The following is a 22124-nucleotide window of genomic DNA, read 5'->3' as shown; positions in this document are numbered from 1 at the left end:
CTCGGGTGGTGGAGGAGGCAGGGTCGGGCCGGGTCCCCTCCTACCACGAGCTGCCGTGACCAGCTGATCCGCCACCGCCGCTATCTCCGAGATAGGGGGCGGGATGGGTGATGTGCCATGTTGCTCCGAGGGCTCCGCCAGCTGAGCCAAGTACAAGGCCAGCAGGCTTTCCGTATTTTGGAGGCGAACCGCTTGGGCTCCAGCCTCATATGCCCTCCGGAGCAGCGTCTCCGTGACACTACACTGCCTGTTGGGGCAGGCAAGGAGAGCGCAGATTTGGTCCATCCTGCTGCTGAGAGCAAGGATAGCCTCATTGTGCTCTCTGTCCACTGAGCCTGATCTCCGTTGCCGACGGCGCGGCGGGGAGGAGGCCAGCGAAGACTCAGAAGAGGGGGAGGGAGCCCAGGGGCGTCGCTCCACCCCTCCTCCTCCTCGTTCGCGGGCACGTCAGGCAGGGGCGCGGCTGTCGCGGGGGGGGCAGCTGCCGTGGCAGGTGCGGGAGCGACAGCCAGTGCAGCAGCGGGAGTAGGTGGGGATGCCAGCGCAGGAGGCACTACCATCCTGGAGGAGGGGATGGAGGGGCTCGGGGAGAGGTGGAGATCCAGCGCCCCCGAGGCCCCCCCATCACTCGCCGGAGTGGGGAGTTGCCGGGCGCGGCGGCGAGTGCAGCAGCGCCTGGTAAGATGGCAGACTTCCGGTCGCACCGTAGCGGACCCAGAAGTCGCGGCCAAATCGCGCCCGCTGTCGGTGCCCAGACAGATGGGGCATAAGACTTCATCACTCCAGGCAGGCAAGGTGCGGTGGCCGCAAGCGGCACAGTGGCAGGGGCGAGAGGAGCTCATCGCCGAGCACACACGTGCGTGCACAGGGAAATGTGCAGCAGAGGTGCCGATCAGTGTTTGCACTGGGGGCACACAACAAGTGGAGCGCCTAGCGGGCCTGCTGCTGTAAGTGCGTCTCCACCCGGCATAAACATAATGTTTCCAACCTCCATGTTGGACGGTGGGGATGGTGTTCTTGGGGTCATTCCTCCTCCTCCAAGCACAGCGAGTTGAGTTGATGCCAAAGAGCTCGATTTTGGTCTCATCTGACCACAACACTTTCACCCAGTTCTCCTCTGAATCATTCAGATGTTCATTGGCAAACTTCAGACGGGCCTGTACATGTGCTTTCTTGAGCAAGGGGACCTTGCGGGTGCTGCAGGATTTCAGTCCTTCACGGCATAGTGTGTTACCAATTGTTTTCTTGGTGACTATGGTCCCAGCTGCCTTGAGATCATTAACAAGATCCTCCCGTGTAGTTCTGGGCTGATTCCTCACCGTTCTCATGATCATTGAAACTCCACGAGGTGAGATCTTGCATGGAGCCCCAGACCGAGGGAGACTGACAGTTATTTTGTGTTTCTTCCATTTGTGAATAATCGCACCAACTGTTGTCACCTTCTCACCAAGCTGCTTGGCGATGGTCTTGTAGCCCATTCCAACCTTGTGTAGGTCTACACTCTTGTCCCTGACATCCTTGGACAGCTCTTTGGTCTTGGCCATGGTGGAGAGTTTGGAATCTGATTGATTGATTGCTTCTGTGGACAGGTGTCTTTTATACAGGTAACGAGCTGAGATTAGGAGCACTCCCTTTAAGAGAGTGCTCCTAATCTCAGCTCGTTACCTGTATAAAAGACACCTGGGAGCCAGAAATCTTGCTGATTGATAGGGGATCAAATACTTATTTCCCTCATTAACATGCAAATCAATTTATAACTTTTTTGAAATGCGTTTTTCTGGATTTTTTTGTTGTTATTCTGTCTCTCACTGTTAAAATACACCTACCATTAAAATTATAGACTCATCATTTCTTTGTCAGTGGGAAAACGTACAAAATCAGCAGGGGATCAAATACTTTTTTCCCTCACTGTATACACGGGGGCGCTGCGACACCAACCACATGCAACCTTGCTGTTGCCGGACTGAACACTGTGTATAGCCAACACCAGGTGCTGGAATACAAGCGCCGCATAGGCCCGTAGGCTTAACCACACCGTGTTTGCCGGGGTTTCCGGGGACACCGGGTGACGCGGAGTCCGGGGTCCGCGGGGCCGAGGGTAGTAGACCACCAGCCGTAGCGGGATCTAAAACCAAGGCACGCACGCACGGACCGGGAGGGCTAGCAGTGCTCATTCTTGGCGAACTGAGAGAGCGAGATCTCCTACAGCCGCAGTTGCGGGCTGTAGTACGGGCGCAAGCCAGCGGAGGTGTACCTTTTAGATCTGCTAGCGCTCCTGCTTTGGAGGAAAAAGCCCTGTGGACAAAAAACCAACACAGCAAGCAGTCGGAATATATAGCACTATATAACCATGACTATTATTTTTAAAAAGGCTCTTCTTGTGAACGAAACTGAAACCGAAAGCGCAGCCGGACCTCTAAACACTAAACACTAACTAAACTAAACACTAACTAACTAAACACACACAAGACAGAGACGATGTGTTGCGAAAACGGTGGTGAACAACACTATGAAGTGAGCCAGCCAGCCGAAATAAGCAGTTTGAATGTTTATTACAAACACAGACACAGAGAGCTTACGTTCCTGAGTCAAGCGAAGAGGCAAAAGAGGACGAACCTGTGCTGACGTCACGTTTTATAGAACAGGAAGCGGGAAGGGACCTGTTCTGAGTCACAAGCGCAGGGGCCAATGGCAGCTTTGATAAAGTGACGTTTCGATCGGTTTCCCGCGGAAGTGCGCAGAAACCCCTCCCCCTTGGGCAGTGCTTCCGACTTGAAAGATAACACACATTATCAGAGGACAAAAGTGAGTAGCCATAGTAAAACTCAACTAAACAAATCGCACAATGGGCGCAGATTAAATCAAAAAGTTGACCCACCCGCTAATAGCAAACTACAAACCTGTTCATCATAGCAGTTACATTTACGATTAGAAGAAAGTGGCATCTTACTTAAAATGAAGGCATAACTGAGTACAATTCTGTAATTTTCTATTAGGGTCAAAGTTTTGATTTAATCCTGCCCAATGGTGAGTTCTAAAATGACAACCCAAAACAAATCTACACAAATTGTTGTACACCACATCCAGCGTATGTAACTGTTACTTCAATGTACTTTGATAGATACTCAGGAATAGGCAGTGACAGTTGTGTATCCAACTTTTTCCTGGTCAACAAATGAAAGGTCCTTTAGACCTATGCAGTATCCCCAGTTTACTATTTACTTTCTTTACCAATGCATTCCTAGGTTAATTCAGAATCAATCCAAAATCACAACTATTTAAAACAAGTTACATACTCAAGAACAGTGCCATCATTTATCTATATTCATAATTTATCAACTGCAGTAGCAATTACATTTTTTGTTGCAAACAGCATGGTTTAAGATTTAGCCTTATTTAGTACCAGCTTATTGACAATGAACTATTTCTGTAATATTTCAAAAATCAGATTTATAGTTATCAGTGTATAAAACAGTATCATTTTTTTTGAAGAATGAATAAAGCAAGTTCAAGCAAATCTGATTGATGTCCACCTATAACCACACTCTGTTTTCAATTACTCAGGTTTTTTTTTTTTTTAACAAATACAGTGCACTTTAAGCTTTTAATTTGTTTGACAAAATCATGTTATCCACCACATCAAAAGCTTAAGTAAAATCAATAAAGATTTCCCCTGTGACTTTACTCTGTGTTTGTTATGGTGATGTCCACTAATCTTGCCTTCAGTCTGAATTATACCATAAGATATTACACAATTAATTGAGGTCACTGTCAACTGTACAGATATCATCAGCCCTAAAACTAATGTGGTATGGATCAGTATGACAGAAGCTAGTATATCATCTACATGAGACACCACTATGAGTATCCCATATTACATAAACACCCTGCAAATTTATACACTGTTTATTTAACTGTAGTTCTAAAGGCATACGTTCATATTCTGAATTTGCAGATGTCTCCTAGTTTTTCTTTGTGAAAGTAGTTGCCTCACAGGCTTGTTGAGTATTGGTTTATTCTCTACCAATTCAAATTGTGTGGCTGCCTGCTGCAATACTAAAGCTTTGTCCTACCAGTTTTCTTTTGGATTTTGTTTTCAAACAATTGTATTTCAGTGTTATGTTGCAGAGGTTTCCTCTATGATATGAACTTGATGTGACAATTGCGTTTCATAGCAAAATACTTGACATTAGACAAGTCCAATCACACGTATTGTTTTGGCATTGCGCATCATGTCTTTAAGCGACTTCCTGTCACTTTCAGAGTTGAAGCTTTAATTGTAATGTCAGCCAGAGAATATAATTTGAATTAAAGTTTTAAACTCTGTGATGACCAGTTACATTCTACATGACAAAGCAAACATGCTTAATGTAATAAACAAAATGTATTCTCAAAAAAATAAAGCATGTTCTTCATTTTAATAAAACGAATGTCAGGAATAGTACCCAATTATTGAAAATTGCTAATGTAGTACCTGCACACAAAATATCTGACAAAACAGAAGAAAATAATAATAAAAACAAATTCTAGCAAGCAATCCAAGTCCGTAATCTGAAATACAAGTTAAGTTCAAGTTACAAGCTTGTTACCATGATTCACTTCAATACCTCTTTGCTCTTCTCTCTCTAGCCCCATCCATACTGAAACAAATGCTGGCTTTTTGGTGTCATTTTGTTGCCGGCAATGTATGTGTGAATGGGTTTATACCTGCATTTTGACACTAGCAATTTTCCATCTCGGGACCTAGTCTAAATGCCAGCAAATGTTCTGGCAAAAGGGTCTCTGTGAATGGAGCAGGAAAATGAATGCCGGTATATGACGCGTCATGTCCTTGGGTTGAACTTTGCTGCAGTATGTCAAGATCCACACAATGCCTCTCATCACGCGACCATGAACCAAGAGCCGAGTCTCATACTGGGTTTACTGGTACAAAAGATCTGTGAATGTTGGGGCCAGTGACCCTATATTGACATATAGTTTGATTTTCCCTCCTTTAGGGAGGGAGGAAGAGCAGGAATGGCAGATTGACAGAGCCACACAGAGAAGAAAACAACCAGCAACAAACTTTTAGCTTTCAGATTTGAACTAGTTTACAGAATGTTATTTGGACTGTTTGCTCAGTGTGCTTTATTAGTTTATGTTTAGAGAGGGAAAAAAATCTCTGTACAGCATTAATGGGATTCTATGTTGAAGATGTTTACATGTTAAAACATAACAATGACATGTCAGCTGAGTTTAACACAGGTTCAAGAACAACACAATTTAAAACATTGTATTGCCCACAAACAAATCTGGAGGAATCCAATAATTCATGCATTGCAGGAGGAATGGCACAGAGGTGGGGACATGTTGGACGGTGGGGATGGTGTTCTTGGGGTCATTCCTCCTCCTCCAAACACGGCGAGTTGAGTTGATGCCAAAGAGCTCGATTTTGGTCTCATCTGACCACAACACTTTCACCCAGTTCTCCTCTGAATGATTCAGATGTTCATTGGCAAACTTCAGACAGGCCAGTACATGTGCTTTCTTGAGCAGGGGGACCTTGCGAGCGCTGCAGGATTTCAGTCCTTCACGGCATAGTGTGTTACCAATTGTTTTCTTGGTGACTATGGTCCCAGCTGCCTTGAGATCATTAACAAGATCCTCCCATGTAGTTCTGGGCTGATTCCTCACCGTTCTCATGATCATTGAAACTCCACGAGGTGAGATCTTGCATGGAGCCCCATTGCATTGTAAACAGGTGCATTGTTATTTTTTCTTTTGTCTCAATGTTGTCTTTGAAGAGTGGTCCATATGAAAGTGATACTGTTGTTATGGTACTGGTCTTTTTCCTCATCAGAGCATGACATTGTTATTGCATTTGGAGTTATGATGGTAGTTTATTTATTGGCCAATACTCCTTCATGAAGCACAACAGGAAAGTAATTAATTCCCTTGAGGTATGCATTTTGTCTCACCTTAAGGGGCAGATTTTGTTGAATGCTGTAATATTGATCTTATATCTCATGTGTAACATGCACTACAGAGCTTTTTCATTGTGTTTCTTTCACTGCCTACTGTTTGCAAATCCACGATGCAAGGATGATCATAAATGGTTTGTTGTAAGCATTGTTTTGCTGACATATTGAATGACCAGCTCATCAACCACTGAGGTACAGTATAGATACACCGAAACATACATAGATACACTATATCCCACCGCACTGACTGAAACAGCCTCGTAGGTCATTATAATTAAAATTAATAAGAACAAGATATACAATGGAGTACTTAGGCATGTTTAAAAATATTACATGTATAAAAAAGAAGACATCAGGACTATATATTCCTATTCTTGTGTGTTCACAGATTATTTAGTGGGTCACATTATTTTTCACTTCTCAGCACCATTTCCACCATGAGAAAACAGCTAATGAAATATTTAAAACTCCAATTCCTTTTCAGTACAGAATGTTGTTTCAAAAGATGTATTTTATGAAGTGTGTAAAAGGTGGTTATGGTCTCTTCGTGACATTCATGCCAGATGGTTGGTTTTCTTGGAAGTGTTCCATAATACTTCATAATACATAAATCTCTGTCTGTCAAAATCAATGAGTCAGCTCAACAGGTGGGGTGCTACTTGTAATATAGCGCAGCTTCTGGAAGATCAACGTCAGAACAAATACTTTTTGACACGCATGGCTATTATAAACTGAAATGTTTTTTAACCAGCTAGTATGTTGAATAAGTGACCAAATATGATAAGGTATATACACACAAATTACTGAATTGCAGGCTGTTTTAAATTCATGTTAAAAGAATTTGTTAATGAAATGTTAACAGTGTGCAATGTAATAAACTGATCAGCCATAACATTATGACCACTGACAGGTGAAGTGAATAACACTGATAATCTGTTATCATGGCACCTGTCAGTGGGTGGGATATATTAGGCAGCAAGTGAACATTCTGTCCTCAAAGTTGATGTGTTAGAAGCAGGAAAAATGGGCAAGTGTAAGGATCTGAGCAACTTTGACAAGGGCCAAATTGTGATGGCTAGACGACTGGGTCAGAGCATCTCCAAAACTGCAGCTCTTGTGGGGTGTTCCCGGTCTGCAGTGGTCAGTACCTATCAAAAGTGGTCCAAGGAAGGAAAAGTGGTGAACCGGCGACAGGGTCATGGGCAGCCATTCAGCATCATTGATGCACGTGGGGAGCGAAGGCTGGCCGGTGTGGTCCGATCCAACAGACGAGCTACTGTAGCTCAAATTGCTGAAAAAGTGAATGCTGGTTCTGACAGAAAGGTGTCAGAACACACAGTGCATCGCAGTTTGTTGCGTATGGGGCTGCGTAGCCGCAGACCAGTCAGGGTGCCCATGCTGACCCCTGTTGACTGCCGAAAGCGCCTACAATGGGCACGTGAACATCAGAACTGGACCACGGAGCAATGGAGGGAGGTGGCCTGGTCTGATGAATGACGAGTTCAAGGTGTTGACTTGTTGTGGGATGTGCTGGCCAAACGAGTCTGATCCGTGGAGGCCCCACATCGCAACTTAAAGGACTTAAAGGATCTGCTGCTAACATCTTGGTGCCAGATACCACAGCACACCTTCAGAGGTCTAGTGGAGTCCATGCCTCGAAGGGTCAGGGCTGTTTTGGTGGCAAAAGGGGGACCTACACAATATTAGGCAGGTGGTTATAATGTTATGGCTGTATATTCATACACGCTTCCTTGATTCCATGTAAAACATTTTTTTTTATATCTGATCTATAACTTACTTACATCTTTAATTGATTAATTATGTCCATTCATGTCACAACCATTATCCATACATTTTATTGTATGTAGCCAACATTCATACTGTGCCATTCATGTTTCATTATCTGTCTATTGTACTTTTTGTTCTAATTGAAATACACATTCCTCTGTTTTCTTAACTCCCAGCCAAAAGTTAATAGATTCAGCACTGAAGTTTCACAATTATCATGAATGTGGATTTTTTTTTCACTATGCTTTGATCAGCCACTTTGTCACAATACTGATCTCCGTGTCAAAGACTTACCTAAATCATTGTGTTTGATGCCTGGTTTGCTTTGCAAGGTGTCTGATCATGCTCTGACTTACGCACTTATTATGTGGAATGCACAGTGTTTTATAATTGATGAATATTTGTCCTTTAGATTTCCCTTTGACTTGTTTCTAAGAGTCGCACTTCTGTTTTAGTAACAGCAGAGAAGTAGAGAAATTACAAAATCAAAAAAAGGTCAAAACATAAGTCAATTTCAGTGATAAAATTGTGTAAAATGCAAAATACTAAGTAATAGTAATCCGATACAAACCACAAATGAGAGTGCCAGTAAACATTCTTTGCCTCTTGTCATCATAATGCAGAATTGAAACTGACTTATTTTTGACTAATGAGGAAAACTGAGCAGAGAAGTGTGCAGCTGAGATTGAAGTGCTGGATATTGTAAACGACTGCTTTCCAATCCATGATCTGATTAAATCAAAACTTCAACTGAGCTGTGAAAAGCACATTGCGGGAACTTTCTATTCGTGGAGGTTTTCTGTTTGCTAGAGGCCTTCTAACCAATATCAAGCTGAAATCAAATACTGATTCTGAGATTTGAGATTGGCAGGTAGGTTTTGATTTAATCCAGGAGAGCACTGGAGGTTTTGACAAGACATAACACATTGGCTCGTGTTTTTTCTAACTGCAATTAATTAAATCAAATGAGATGAGGGGGGTTTGTGAGAAGTTTGTGACCCAACCGAAACACAAAATAAGACACATTTACATTAGATTGGGAAAGTATGAAACGTATGCCTATTTTCACATAGAAACACACATTTAATACGGAAATGTCAGTTATCTTTCAAGTCAGAAGCACTGCCCAAGGGGGAGGGGTTTCTGCGCACTTCCGCAGGAACCCGATCAAAACGTCACTCTATCAAAGCTGCCATTGGCCCCTGCGCTCGTCACTCAGAACAGGTACCTTCCCACATCCTGTTCTATAAAACGTGACGTCAGCACAGGTTCGTCCTCTTTTGCCGGGAGCCAGGACTCCTGCACAACCTTGTAACCCTTGGGCAGTGCTTCCTTTTTCAGATAACCGGGGTTGCATTCGCAACCTATCATTATCTTTCAAGTCGGAAGCACTGCCCAAGGGGGAGGGGTTACTGTATAACACAACCATCGCAAGGGAGGAGGCAGCGAGCTGATAAGGGAGCCTGCCCCGAGGTGTACTGCTAGGGGCCTTGGCAAGACAACTCCAGACAGGAGCCACAGAGGCCCCTTGGGGCCAAACTGGGCTGTCCAGGAGCGAGGACCGCAGTTACGCGGGGTTACAGAGCTCAACTTTTACGCCCTCCGCTTACAATAGTAAGGCTGGCTGCTCTACAAGTGCATCTAGGAGCGAGGCCGTATATCTGCTTGCACAATATATGGTGCGGGCCATCAAGCAACTTGTGCGCCCTCCGCGCATCCAACTCAATAGAACAGTACAGAGTGGAGAGCTCCACTGTGCTGACAACTTAAATGTTGTACAAACTAACTATATACACACTATATATACATCTTTCTCTATGGCACACAGCACCATGTTGATCAAGGAACTATGTACACAGCAAGGCAGCGAAACGATAGGTTGCGTATGCAACCCCAGTTATCTGAAAAAGGAAGCACTGCCCAAGGGGGAGGGGTTACTCTATAACCAAGCCATCGCAAGGGAGGAGGCAGCGAGCTGATAAGATTTTGTACAAACGAACTATATACACCACGGGGCGCAGGAGCGCAGCTAGAAGCAAGGCCACAGCTTGACCATGTTGTGACAAATTAACTATATACATCACGTGTTGCAGGAGCCGGCTCATGCGACACACGTGGAACAGGAGTCAACACCTGCCGAATAGTGCAGCTAGCGCAGGGCAACTACAGCTCTTACCGTGTGAATAAATAAACTATGTACATGGCGGAGAAACTCACGGCATACACAGCCAGAGCGGGCCACAGACCTGCTGACCAAGGAACTATATACACAGTGAGGCAACGAAACTTGAGCGCCATCAGCTGGGAACAGCAGCAGTGAGCTCCTTGCTGCATAGTTCAGATGGAGCCACAGTCCTGCTTTTTAACACATATTATATATATATATATATATATATATATATATATATATATATATATATATGAGTGGGGTACAGGCCAGGCGCATGCACCACCGCAACACAATGTATAATGAACAAACTATATACAGGGCGGCCTCATACAGCAACGTGCCTGTAGGCTGCATGACAGACCATGGGAACACATCGACAGGGCTGTCAGTAAATCCAGGAGCAGCTCACATGGATGCTTGACTGGAAGGCATAGTCCGGTGGAAGGGAAAGACATGGTTGACTACCTCCCTCAGGATGCACTTAACAGGGGCAGACTGGGAGAGGAAAAGGCAGGAGCCAGAGCCCATAGGCTACTGGGGCTTGACTGCAGCCAACACCGGGTTCCCAATGGAAGGGACTGGTCCCGTCACGTCCAACCTATAGAACCGGGCAAATATAAGCAGCGAGGCCCAAGCTGCAGCTGCACAAATGTCTGCCAAGGGGGCGCCTTAAAAACGGGCCCAAGATGTGGCAATGCCTCAAGTCGAGTGGGCCACCAGGTGTTCAGGCACCAGGGTCCCGGTGGACTCGTAGGCCATGGTAATGGTGTCCACAATCCAATGCAAGAGGCGCTGTGTCTGCGCTCCATAAAACACAAACAGTTGGTCTGAACACCAAATGTCCTTAGTGCGTTCCAAATAGCACCTGAGGGCCCGCACAGGGCAGAGCAGGTAAAGCCAAATCTCTTGCTCTGAAGCGAAGGGAGGAGGATGAAAAGCCATCAACTCAATAGGCCTGTTGACATGAAATGGAGACAGCACTTTCGGAAGGAACGCAGGGTTAGGCCGTAGTGTGACCCTGGAGCCATCTCCCGCAAAACGGACACACGATGGGTGTACGGACAGGGCGTGTAACTCGCTCACAAGTTTTGCAGAGGTGATTGCCAGCATTCTTAAGTGACACCAGCTTCATCTCAGCTGACTTCAGTGGCTCACATGGGGCTTGGGAAAGTGCGTCCAGCACTACATCAAGATGGCATGCGGGCAGTGAAGGGGTGCGAGGAGGCCGCAGCCGTCGAGCTCCCTTTAAAAACTGCACAGCCAGGAAAGGAGACCCAGGAGGCTCGCCATCAATCCGGACATGACATGCGGAGATGGCCACCAGATACATTTTTAGTGTGGATGAGGACTTGCCCTGGTCCAACAGCTCCTGTAGGAATTTCAATATGACCCCGACGGGGTGTCTGTCATCATAACTGCTCGGTGGTAGACTGGCCCCAGGGGCACACCGAGGGTTAAATTGCGCTTCTAGCACGCTGAACCAGTTGCCAGGCTTGATGGCCTGGGACATGGTGCGCAGGTTGAGCATCTTGAAGCACAACACCCTGAGGTGGCGGTTCAGGCAAAAACCGCCATCTTTCTTGGGCACAAGGAAGTATGGGGAATAAAATCCCTCATGCTGCCCTGGCGGGGGCACTTCACGGATTGCTCGCTTATCCAGGAGAGCGGCGATTTCAACTCAATGCGCCGCACACTGCAACAGGTCCCTCACTCGTGTCCACACCATGCCCTGGAAGGAAGGTTGACCTGCCTGAAATTGTAGGGAGTAGCCAACTGATATAATTTGAGTCTTGGGTGCAGTGTTGCTAATTTGAGAGTTGCTGGGGGGTGTAAGGGTGGGCCAAAGGCTACTGGAATGCCTCAGGGACGAGGAGGTGGTGGAGGGGGGCGCATGCCTACCAGTGTGTGGCCTGGGAGCCACAGTCGGGGGGCCTCCCCGCTCCGCGAGCTGCCGCAGACAGCCTGCGCTGCTGGGCATGAGGTGCTACGGGGTACACCCGGGCTAGCTGCAGGGACTCCACAGAGGGGCCAAAAATGAAGCCCGGTGAAATAGGGGCATCCATGATGCGAGTCCTGTCCCCCTCAGAGACCCGCCGTGCCTGGGACAAGCCAAAGCTGGCCCTGTCGCCCTTGCCCCCTGGTGCATCACAGTGACGAGCTGGTCCGCCGCCGCTGCTATCTCAGAGATAGGGGGCAGGGTTGGTGATGCGCCATGTTGCTCCGAGGGCTCTGCCAGCTGGGCCAAGTACTGGGCCAGCAGGCTCTCTGTGTTCCGGAGGCGAGCCGTTTGGGCTCCAGCCTCATACGCCCTCCAGAGCAGCGTCTCCATGACGCGACACTGCCTGTTGGGGCAGGTCAGGGAGATCAGCGCGGCTATGGTGGAATTTACATATGGGAACTCCACCAAGCCCGCTTCTGCTGCGTCCCGGGTCTTGGCATAAGCCTCCCCTCTCCTGGCTAGGGTGGGGGCTGTTGCCGGATGGTCCCAGGTAGCCCTCAGTTCGTCAAGGAGGTCAGGCAGCAGCGGGAGGGCCCGTGTGGCCCGTTGCACGCGCTGACCCCTTTCGAATCTGGAGTGCGGCGGGGCAGGATCAGAGGGCCAGGGGAGCTGGAGAGACTCCACAACCCTCTGAATGACCACACAGAACTCCCTGTCCTGTCCCGTGGGAGGAGGGGTGGGAGCGACCAACTCCTCCTCCATGAGCTCCACCTCCAGCTCTGAGTCCTCGTGAGGACCCAGAGACAGGCGGTCTTCATCCCAGGTGGCCTGTCCACTACCCTTGTCCTGGGATAGGGCAGACAGACTCCCCTCAGTCTCCACCGGCGCGGTGTGAACCGACGGTGGAGCGTCATGGTGTGGGGGGGGGCGGCACCTGTTGCGCTGCTTGCGCTGCCTGCGCGGCCAGCAGAGCGCAGATCTGGTCCATCCTGCTATTTGAAGCCAGGATGGCCTGATCACGCTCCCTGTCCGCAGAGCCAGATCTCCAGGCGTGCCGTAGCAGACCCGGAAGTCGCAGCCAAATTGTGCCTGCTGTCGGTGCCCAGACAGACGGGGCATAAGACTTCCCCACTCCAGGTGGGCAAGTTGCACTGGTTGCAAGCAGCACAGTGGCGGGAGCGAGAGGAGCTCATCGCCGAGCGCCAAGCGCACACACGCGCGCACAAGGAAACGTGCAGCAGAGGCGCCGGTCAGTGTTTGCACCAGGGGCACACAACAACTGAAACACCTCTGCAACAAATGGAGCGCCTAGCGGGCCCGCTGCTGTAAGTGTGTCTCCATCTGGCAACGTTTATATACACGGGGTGCTGCGACACCAACCACACGCAACCTTGCTGTTGCCGGACTGAACACTGTGTATGCCGAGCACCAGGTGCTGGATACAAGCACCACTTAGTACCATAGGCTGAACCAATCCCGTGGGTGCTGCAGCCACGGGCTGTAGTGCAGGCGCAAGCCGGCAGAGGAGCACCTCACACGGGCGAGATCTCTTATGACACACCGAGGCTCAGGCCGGGCAGCCGGGTCTCGGATTTTACTGCCGCTGCTAGCGCTTCTGCTGTGGAGGAAAAAGCCCTGTGGACAAAAAAAACAACACAGCAAGCAGTCAGAATATATATAGCACTATATATACACTACTATTATTTTTAAAAGCCTTTTCTTGTGAATGAAACTGAAATCAAAAGTGCAGCCGGACCTCCAGTGCGCAGACAGAACAGAATCAGGATTAGCTATCAAAATAACTAAGCACACACAGACAATGTGTAGCGAAAACGGTGGTCAACAACACTGTTGTAAGCCAGCCAGCCGAAATACGCAGTTTGAATGTTTATTATGTAGCGTAAGGTACACTTATACATTTCAATTAAAGAAGTGAATTTATAGTATCACCTTATCACGAATCCTGGAATCTTGTAGAACTCAATTTCTGTAATAATTGGACGCAGACACCAAAGATATAAATTGTCAAATTTATTCAAAAACAAAGACTAAATGTAGCACTACACTAATTATACAAAAGGGAAAAACTAATTAAAATTCAACTCTAGATCAACAAATCAAAGATAAATCACTTCCATGACCAAATCAAAGATCATGGGATCGCATATGATAACACACAAATCGTTAAACAAAAAAAGTTATAAACACATTGACTACAATACCGGTTAGAAAGACGAAGGTGAGTCTCTCATTAGTAGTGTTAGTCGGACATTAAATAACTACGCAGGTTAGTATTTATGTCAGGTAACTTCTCATTATATATACACTCACCTAAAGGATTATTAGGAACACCATACTAATACTGTGTTTGACCCCCTTTCGCCTTCAGAACTGCCTTAATTCTACGTGGCATTGATTAAACAAGGTGCTGAAAGCATTCTTTAGAAATGTTGGCCCATATTGATAGGATAGCATCTTGCAGTTGATGGAGATTTGTGGGATGCACATCCAGGACACGAAGCTCCCGTTCCACCACATCCCAAAGATGCTCTATTGGGTTGAGATCTGGTGACTGTGGGGGCCAGTTTAGTAAAGTGAACTCATTGTCATGTTCAAGAAACCAATTTGAAATGATTCGACCTTTGTGACATGGTGCATTATCCTGCTGGAAGTAGCCATCAGAGGATGGGTACATGGTGGTCATAAAGGGATGGACATGGTCAGAAACAATGCTCAGGTAGGCCGTGGCATTTAAACGATGCCCAACTGGCACTAAGGGGCCTAAAGTGTGCCAAGAAAACATCCCCCACACCATTACACCACCACCACCAGCCTGCACAGTGGTAACAAGGCATGATGGATCCATGTTCTCATTCTGTTTACGCCAAATTCTGACTCAACCATCTGAATGTCTCAACAGAAATCGAGACTCATCAGACCAGGCAACATTTTTCCAGTCTTCAACTGTCCAATTTTGGTGAGCTTGTGCAAATTGTAGCCTCTTTTTCCTATTTGTAGTGGAGATGAGTGGTACCCGGTGGGGTCTTCTGCTGTTGTAGCCCATCCGCCTCAAGGTTGTACGTGTTGTGGCTTCACAAATGCTTTGCTGCATACCTCGGTTGTAACGAGTGGTTATTTCAGTCAAAGTTACTCTTCTATCAGCTTGAATCAGTCGGCCCATTCTCCTCTGACCTCTAGCATCAACAAGGCATTTTCGCCCACAGGACTGCCGCATACTGGATGTTTTTCCCTTTTCACACCATTCTTTGTAAACCCTAGAAATGGTTGTGCGTGAAAATCCCAGTAACTGAGCAGATTGTGAAATACTCAGACCGGCCCGTCTGGCACCAACAACCATGCCACGCTCAAAATTGCTTAAATCACCTTTCTTTCCCATTCAGACATTCAGTTTGGAGTTCAGGAGATTGTCTTGACCAGGACCACACCCCTAAATGCATTGAAGCAACTGCCATGTGATTGGTTGGTTAGATAATTGCATTAATGAGAAATTGAACAGGTGTTCCTAATAATCCTTTAGGTGAGTGTATTTCAGTCTCATTTACGTTTAGGTGCCGAGAAAGATCCTATCATTACAGGAATCAACAGGAATGAGATGATATTTCTCGGCGTTGACAGATTTTATTTCTAAAATTATCAACAAAACAGTTTAATGCAACACACATTTAAATTTAGAAAACTAAATGATATTACACATTCTAGAGTTATGAATCACAGATTAACATTTCTAATTGATTTCTCAAATGTCATGAATCACAAACTCCAAACTGTTAAACTTATCTGAACTTCATCGCAGAGAGGCCTCTCTGTCTCCGGGCTCAGATAACAGCACACGGCACGAGGTCCGTGTGGTTTGGAACAAAGGCCGTCCGGTTTGGCTTTGTCCAAGAACTTCCACTCAGTCGATGCACCTGGAAGTTGGGGTTTCGCGAATGTAGAGTCTTTTCCAAACAGATTTTCCACTGGTTTGAAGGCTCCAAGGTTGTGCACAAAATCTTCTTTGTAAGCAGGGTTCCACCGTAGTTATTTGAAGACAAAGTCTTTGAGGAAAGCAGGGCCCTGTTCGGTTCCAAGGGTCAAGTTTCTTAACACTCAATAACTATTTAAATGACTTACACTTTCGTGACTTAGTCAATTGTCCAGCTGTAAAACTCCACCGATCAGGTGGGCACAGGCGGGCAGCGCAGTCTGTAAAGTTCTTATTTAATAAAGTCCTTTAAAAGAATTCTTCGTATGGCTCAATCTCCTTCTCTCAGTTTAACTCTTCTGTTGCCGGCAAAGACTTAGTTGGTTTCTGGTTCCGGTTCGGGCAACAGAGCTACAGGTTGAGCTGTGGCAGCGAGTTACTGGTTCAGGTGAGAGAGAGAGAGAGAGAGAGAGAGAGAGAGAGAGAGAGAGAGGCTGTGCGCTGTTCTTTATACGCCTGTCAGATCAATAGGTGATTGGTTCTTGAATTTGTGAGATTGGATTTCTGTTTCAGCCCCCAGTGTCCTATTGGAGGGGGGTTGATTTATGACTGATGTCAATCCATGCCATTATTTGGAAATGCCGGTTGGCCCGGGTTCGTAGCTCTGTGGCGGGATTTCGGCTCTCGTCCATTTCAAAGAGTTTTTATTACCTACAGGCCCCTTTCTCCAGACATCTCACAGCAGGATTCCAACCTATTTGGCCTATTCTCGGTGCCATCCACCCAAGACTGTCACTTTGATGTAAACCAGTTCCCAGCTGATGAGTTAAGGAAATCTGATAACTTTGGGGGGAGAGGTCTTCTTTAGATCAGTGCTTCAGCTCAGAGCTAAAATGCTCTTATCAAAATACACCCATCATAATGCTACAATTACAAACACAGACACAGAGAGCTTATGTTCCTCAGTCTGGCAAAAGAGGACGAATCTGTGCTAATGTCACGTTTTATAGAACAGGAAGTGGGAAGGGATCTGTTCTGAGTGACGAGTGCAGGAGCCAATGGCAGCTTTGAAAGAGTGACGTTTCGATCAGGTTCCTACGGAAGTGCACAGAAACACCTCCCCCTTGGGCAGTGCTTCCGATTTGAAAGATAACTTCTAAACACAGTCTTTCTAATGAATAGGGAAGAGTTGGGCTAATTATATTACATAGTGCCAAAGATTCACAGAGATGGATATCCTATGGAGATATCCTGAATGTAACTTACCTTTATCTGTCAGCCTACATATTGATTAGAAATCACTTATCAACATACTATATGTTAAACTGTTTTGTTAAGACGATACAAAGGAGCATATTAATACACAAAAATCAAATTGACTACCTATTACAAATGTTGTACCCTTTGCAGGTGTCTATATACAACATCTATTTTCTTGCTGGAACAATCACAGGTGAAATTTCTACAGAACAAAACTGAAAAGGTTGCAGGGTTGGTTGAACATTTTCCATAGTGACAAGCATTCAGGGCCTACAATGTGCCCAAGGGGTTTAGAATCTGCTGCGGGCAGCAATATATTTTCTTCTCAAAAACTGCCTTAGGGAATCTGCTCACACAAGCTCAACTTGCAGAAGTGCATGGTTTATTAACTCCAAAGTAGAAATGCTATTTCAATGTTCTGGCTGCATGATCTTTGACACCCTTTGGCAATCATTTTACTCTAGTTTTATCAACTTTTTTTTTCCATGTTACATAGTATCATTCTTATGTGCCATTGAGATCATAAAGAAATTGTTTTCTGTACTGTGCTGTACTTATTTTGATCCTAAAAAAACTCACTGCATTTGATATTTCAACATATTTTTTAAAAGTTGTATAATAAAAAGACATTATTAAAGATAATAGCCCATATTAAAAAAAGTGCAACGTCAATTTAAGTTAAGCAACCTATGTTTATAAGTTGAAAAACAAACATCCAGTTGTACACACACAATAATACTAAATAAATAAAGCATTTTGTTAATTTGTATTGAAGTAAACACACACTTAAAAAGTTATATAATATTTCCTTCTAATTATAGTATTTTCTCCTTAAGAAGAACAGGTGTTACTTTAGTGATGATCCAATTTTATGAATGTGGTCTAATGACTCCTCTATGCAGAGTAGGGGGAGCATGTCAATTCGTCCCCATCAATTCATCCCGCCTCTCCGGGGTGAATTGTTTGGGATGAATTGTTGCGGAACGAATTGATGGGGATGAATTGTCATGGACCCCAGAATAGGTGATTGTCATTTCCAGCTGATAAATAAGTAAGTAAACACATATATACATATAGTAATAATCACCATCATAATCGGTTTAAATTAAACTACTGCCTTGTCAATGTAATACCTAATAATAGTCATTATCATGAGCTATAATACATTTGATAACACTGACATAATAAAGATACATAATTTCAGCATAAGTATATCTAAAGTACACCACAATATACACCAATCAGCCATAGCATTATGACCACCTGCCTAATATTGTGTAGGTCCCCCTTTTGCCGCCAAAACAGCCCTGTCCCGTCGAGGCATGGACTCCACTAGACCTCTGAAGGTGTGCTGTGATATCTGGCACCAAGACGTTAGCAGCAGATCCTTTAAGTCCTGTAAGTTGCGAGGTGGGGCCTCCATGGATCGGACTTGTTTGTCCAGCACATCCCACAGATGCTCGATTGGATTGAAATCTGGGGAATTTGGAGGCCACGTCAACACCTTGAACTCGTGATTCATCAGACCAGGCCACCTTCTTCCATTGCTCCGTGGTCCAGTTCTGATGTTCACGTGCCCATTGTAGGCGCTTTCGGCAGTGGACAGGGGTCAGCATGGGCACCCTGACTGGTCTGCAGCTACGCAGCCCCATACGCAACAAACTGCGATGCACTGTGTGTTCTGACACCTTTCTATCAGAACCAGCATTCACTGTTTCAGCAATTTGAGCTTCAGTAGCTCGTCTGTTGGATCGGACCACACCGGCCAGCCTTTGCTCCCCACGTGCATCAATGAGCCTTGGCTGCCCATGACCCTGTCGCCGGTTCACCGCTTTTCCTTCCTTGGACCACTTTTGATAGGTACTGACCACTGCAGACCGGGAACACCCCACAAGAGCTGCAGTTTTGGAGATGCTCTGACCCAGTCGTCTAGCCATCACAATTTGGCCCTTGTCAAAGTCGCTCAGATCCTTACGCTTGCCCATTTTTCCTGCTTCTAACACATCAACTTTGAGGACAAAATGTTCACTTGCTGCCTAATATATCGCAACCACTGACAGGTGCCATGATAACAAGATTATCAGTGTTATTCACTTCACCTGTCAGTGGTCATAATGTTATGGCTGATTGGTGTATAATGGGTAACACTTTAAAATAATGGACACCAATTCATAATGAATACATGTATGAATCGAACAGGAATAACATATGAAAACCTCATGCACTTCCACTGAGTTCCGATGTTGCTCACATGTATAAGGTCTATCCCCAAACCCAATCCCTAACCCTAACCTTGTAATGATACCCTTAACACAAGTGAAGGTGACCCATGCCTTCCACTGGAGATGTTTGACACTACAGCCAACTAAAGTGAAAATCACAGTAACTTGTTGAGAAATCTTTTTTATTTTATATTTTATGTACACAAGCTTGATTATGAACAGAAATGAAGATCTAGGACAATATATCTACTTACACCTGAGCAGTCATCCATAAATTACAGGATTGATGTTGATTAATCTGTAAGCATTTAAGTCTCCATGCATGGTGTTATCATCTACAGATGTTTGTTACCCCACTTTACAGCTATGAACTCCACTCAAGGGAGCTATATGTCAGGGTTTTTTTGGCTATCATTTCTGGCCTCATCAAACCATCTGTGAAAGTTCCTGTGGACATGCAGGCAGTACTGCCGTTGGAGGTTTGAGTTTGTAATGTGCAGGCACTGGTGCTGTGAGGTTGTTGTCACTTGCCAGGTTACTGCTGACACTATACACCGTGCCACATAAATCCAACAAGGTCCGCATCAATCAGATATCTGTGGCAGTCCTAAAGGGGTTATGCGCTGAATCAAAGTAATAGGATAAAGACATACACGGCCATGAAAGGATTGTACTTTCCTGTTGAAGTTGTAGACAAGTGACAAGGATAATAAGGTGCTCAAACCTTTTTTTTCCATTTTTCTTTTTTTTCTGATTTGACTACTGATGTCCCTATAACCGCAGTAACATATTTGCTTCTGTTCAAGTAGGATAACTGAATTCGAGTTTTTGAACGTGGTTCAAATGTTAGGGATTTCGGGGGTTTGATTAAACAGATGTAACATACATATTACAGTTCAGCAATCAAAATCAAAATTGCAACACACATTTGTTATAAGGTTTAAGTATTGTACATTTTTTCTAATTACTTTTTCAACTAATTAATAATCATCAACTTCTCATTTCATTGAAGCCTGTACATTCTTAGAGTTCCTGTTACATTTGCTGCTGCTGAACTTCTTATGCATTACATCTATTTTTATTTTTTATTACAGCTCAATTTTATAATAAACCGTTGAAACCATGGCAGTGAATTAGTCCTCTACATTATGTAGCATGATCTAGAGGAACAGACCGTGGGAACAATCTATAGCCAATAGTTAACTGGAGGAGCACTCTGTATTTTCACAAACACTTAACTACAAATTGATGCCTTGAGGTGTTACCACAGAGGCACACATGTTAAAGGAAAAACAAGTTTTATTCAACAGTAGTCTCAAGAGACGGATGCTCTTGATGGTAAAGTGGTGTTATTAACACTGTTAAAACTGTTGTTGTACTTTGTTGTTTTCAGTTAAATGAGTACTATTTTGTTTTGTCAAATCCCTAATGTAATAAAACACCTCTTTACACAGAATGGTATGTGGTTCATAATGATGGAAATATAGTTAATGCAAAGAGATGCAAGTTATAGAATCTCTTTGACATGTACAGGACTATGAAAAATACATTTCAGTTGCCTAAAGATAACATCCAGGTAATACTACTAGAGTAGTCGTACACTTCCATTGAAAGCTTTCACTGCCTTGTTCTTCTAGCGTAAGAACATTGTGGTTTAGTGGTTTACTGTAGAGTGCAGCTTATATTTAATAATATAAGATACAGTAAATTTGGCAAATGACAATCCTGATTAAACAAAAGGTGCTCTTGATCTGTTCTCCAGATGGTATGGTACAGCACTGAACTGGTATAAGATGCATAGTAAAGCCATGGAATGTAAGTACTACAAGTGAAGTCTGTATAAGAAAGTTTTACGGAGGCATAGACGTTCAGAGAAGGTGCAGCTTTGAAGTACCTTGGTGGGTGGTTGCATCACAGGAGGGCAAAGGAGACAAATTAGTTGGCACATTAAGTAGCAGAAAGACAGGGAATTACAGCCAAGTGGCCTGCAGGAGATGAGAAGGAGTATGAGGGGAGACTAGAGATTAGAAACAGCAGAGTGATGGAGAGAGTGATTGCTAAGGACAAATAATATGAAATAGGATGTTAGCAGAGGTAGGTTGTCAGTGGAGAGCTCCAAAGATATACCAAAGCGAAGAGAAGTAGAAAAAATACAATGAGATCGCCTGAGTTTGGAAAGGGCTGGTTATTAACACAGGAGGAACAGAAGAGAGACAAATATGTATATACAGTGAGGGAAAAAAGTATTTGATCCCCTGCTGATTTTGTACGTTTGCCCAATGACAAAGAAATGATCAGTCTGTAATTTTAATGGTAGGTGTATTTTAACAGTGAGAGACAGAATAACAGCAAAAAAATCCAGAAAAACACATTTCAAAAAAGTTATACATTGATTTGCATGTTAATGAGGGAAATAAGTATTTGATCCCCTATCAATCAGCAAGATTTCTGGCTCCCAGGTGTCTTTTATACAGGTAACGAGCTGAGATTAGGAGCACTCTCTTAAAGGGAGTGCTCCTAATCTCAGCTCATTACCTGTATAAAAGACACCTGTCCACAGAAGGAATCAAACAATCAGATTCCAAACTCTCCACCATGGCCAAGACCAAAGAGCTGTCTAAGGATGTCAGGGACAAGATTGTAGACCTACACAAGGCTGGAATGGGCTACAAGACCATCGCCAAGCAGCTTGGTGAGAAGGTGACAACAGTTGGTGCGATTATTCGCAAATGGAAGAAACACAAAATAACTGTCAGTCTCCCTCGGTCTGGGTTTCCATGCAAGATCTCACCTCGTGGAGTTTCAATGATCATGAGAATGGTGAGGAATCAGCCCAGAACTACATGGGAGGATCTTGTTA

The sequence above is a fragment of the Amia ocellicauda genome, chromosome 6 (genome assembly GCF_036373705.1).
Source record: "Amia ocellicauda isolate fAmiCal2 chromosome 6, fAmiCal2.hap1, whole genome shotgun sequence".
Lineage (NCBI taxonomy): Eukaryota > Metazoa > Chordata > Actinopteri > Amiiformes > Amiidae > Amia > Amia ocellicauda.
This window is presented reverse-complemented; position numbering follows the sequence as displayed.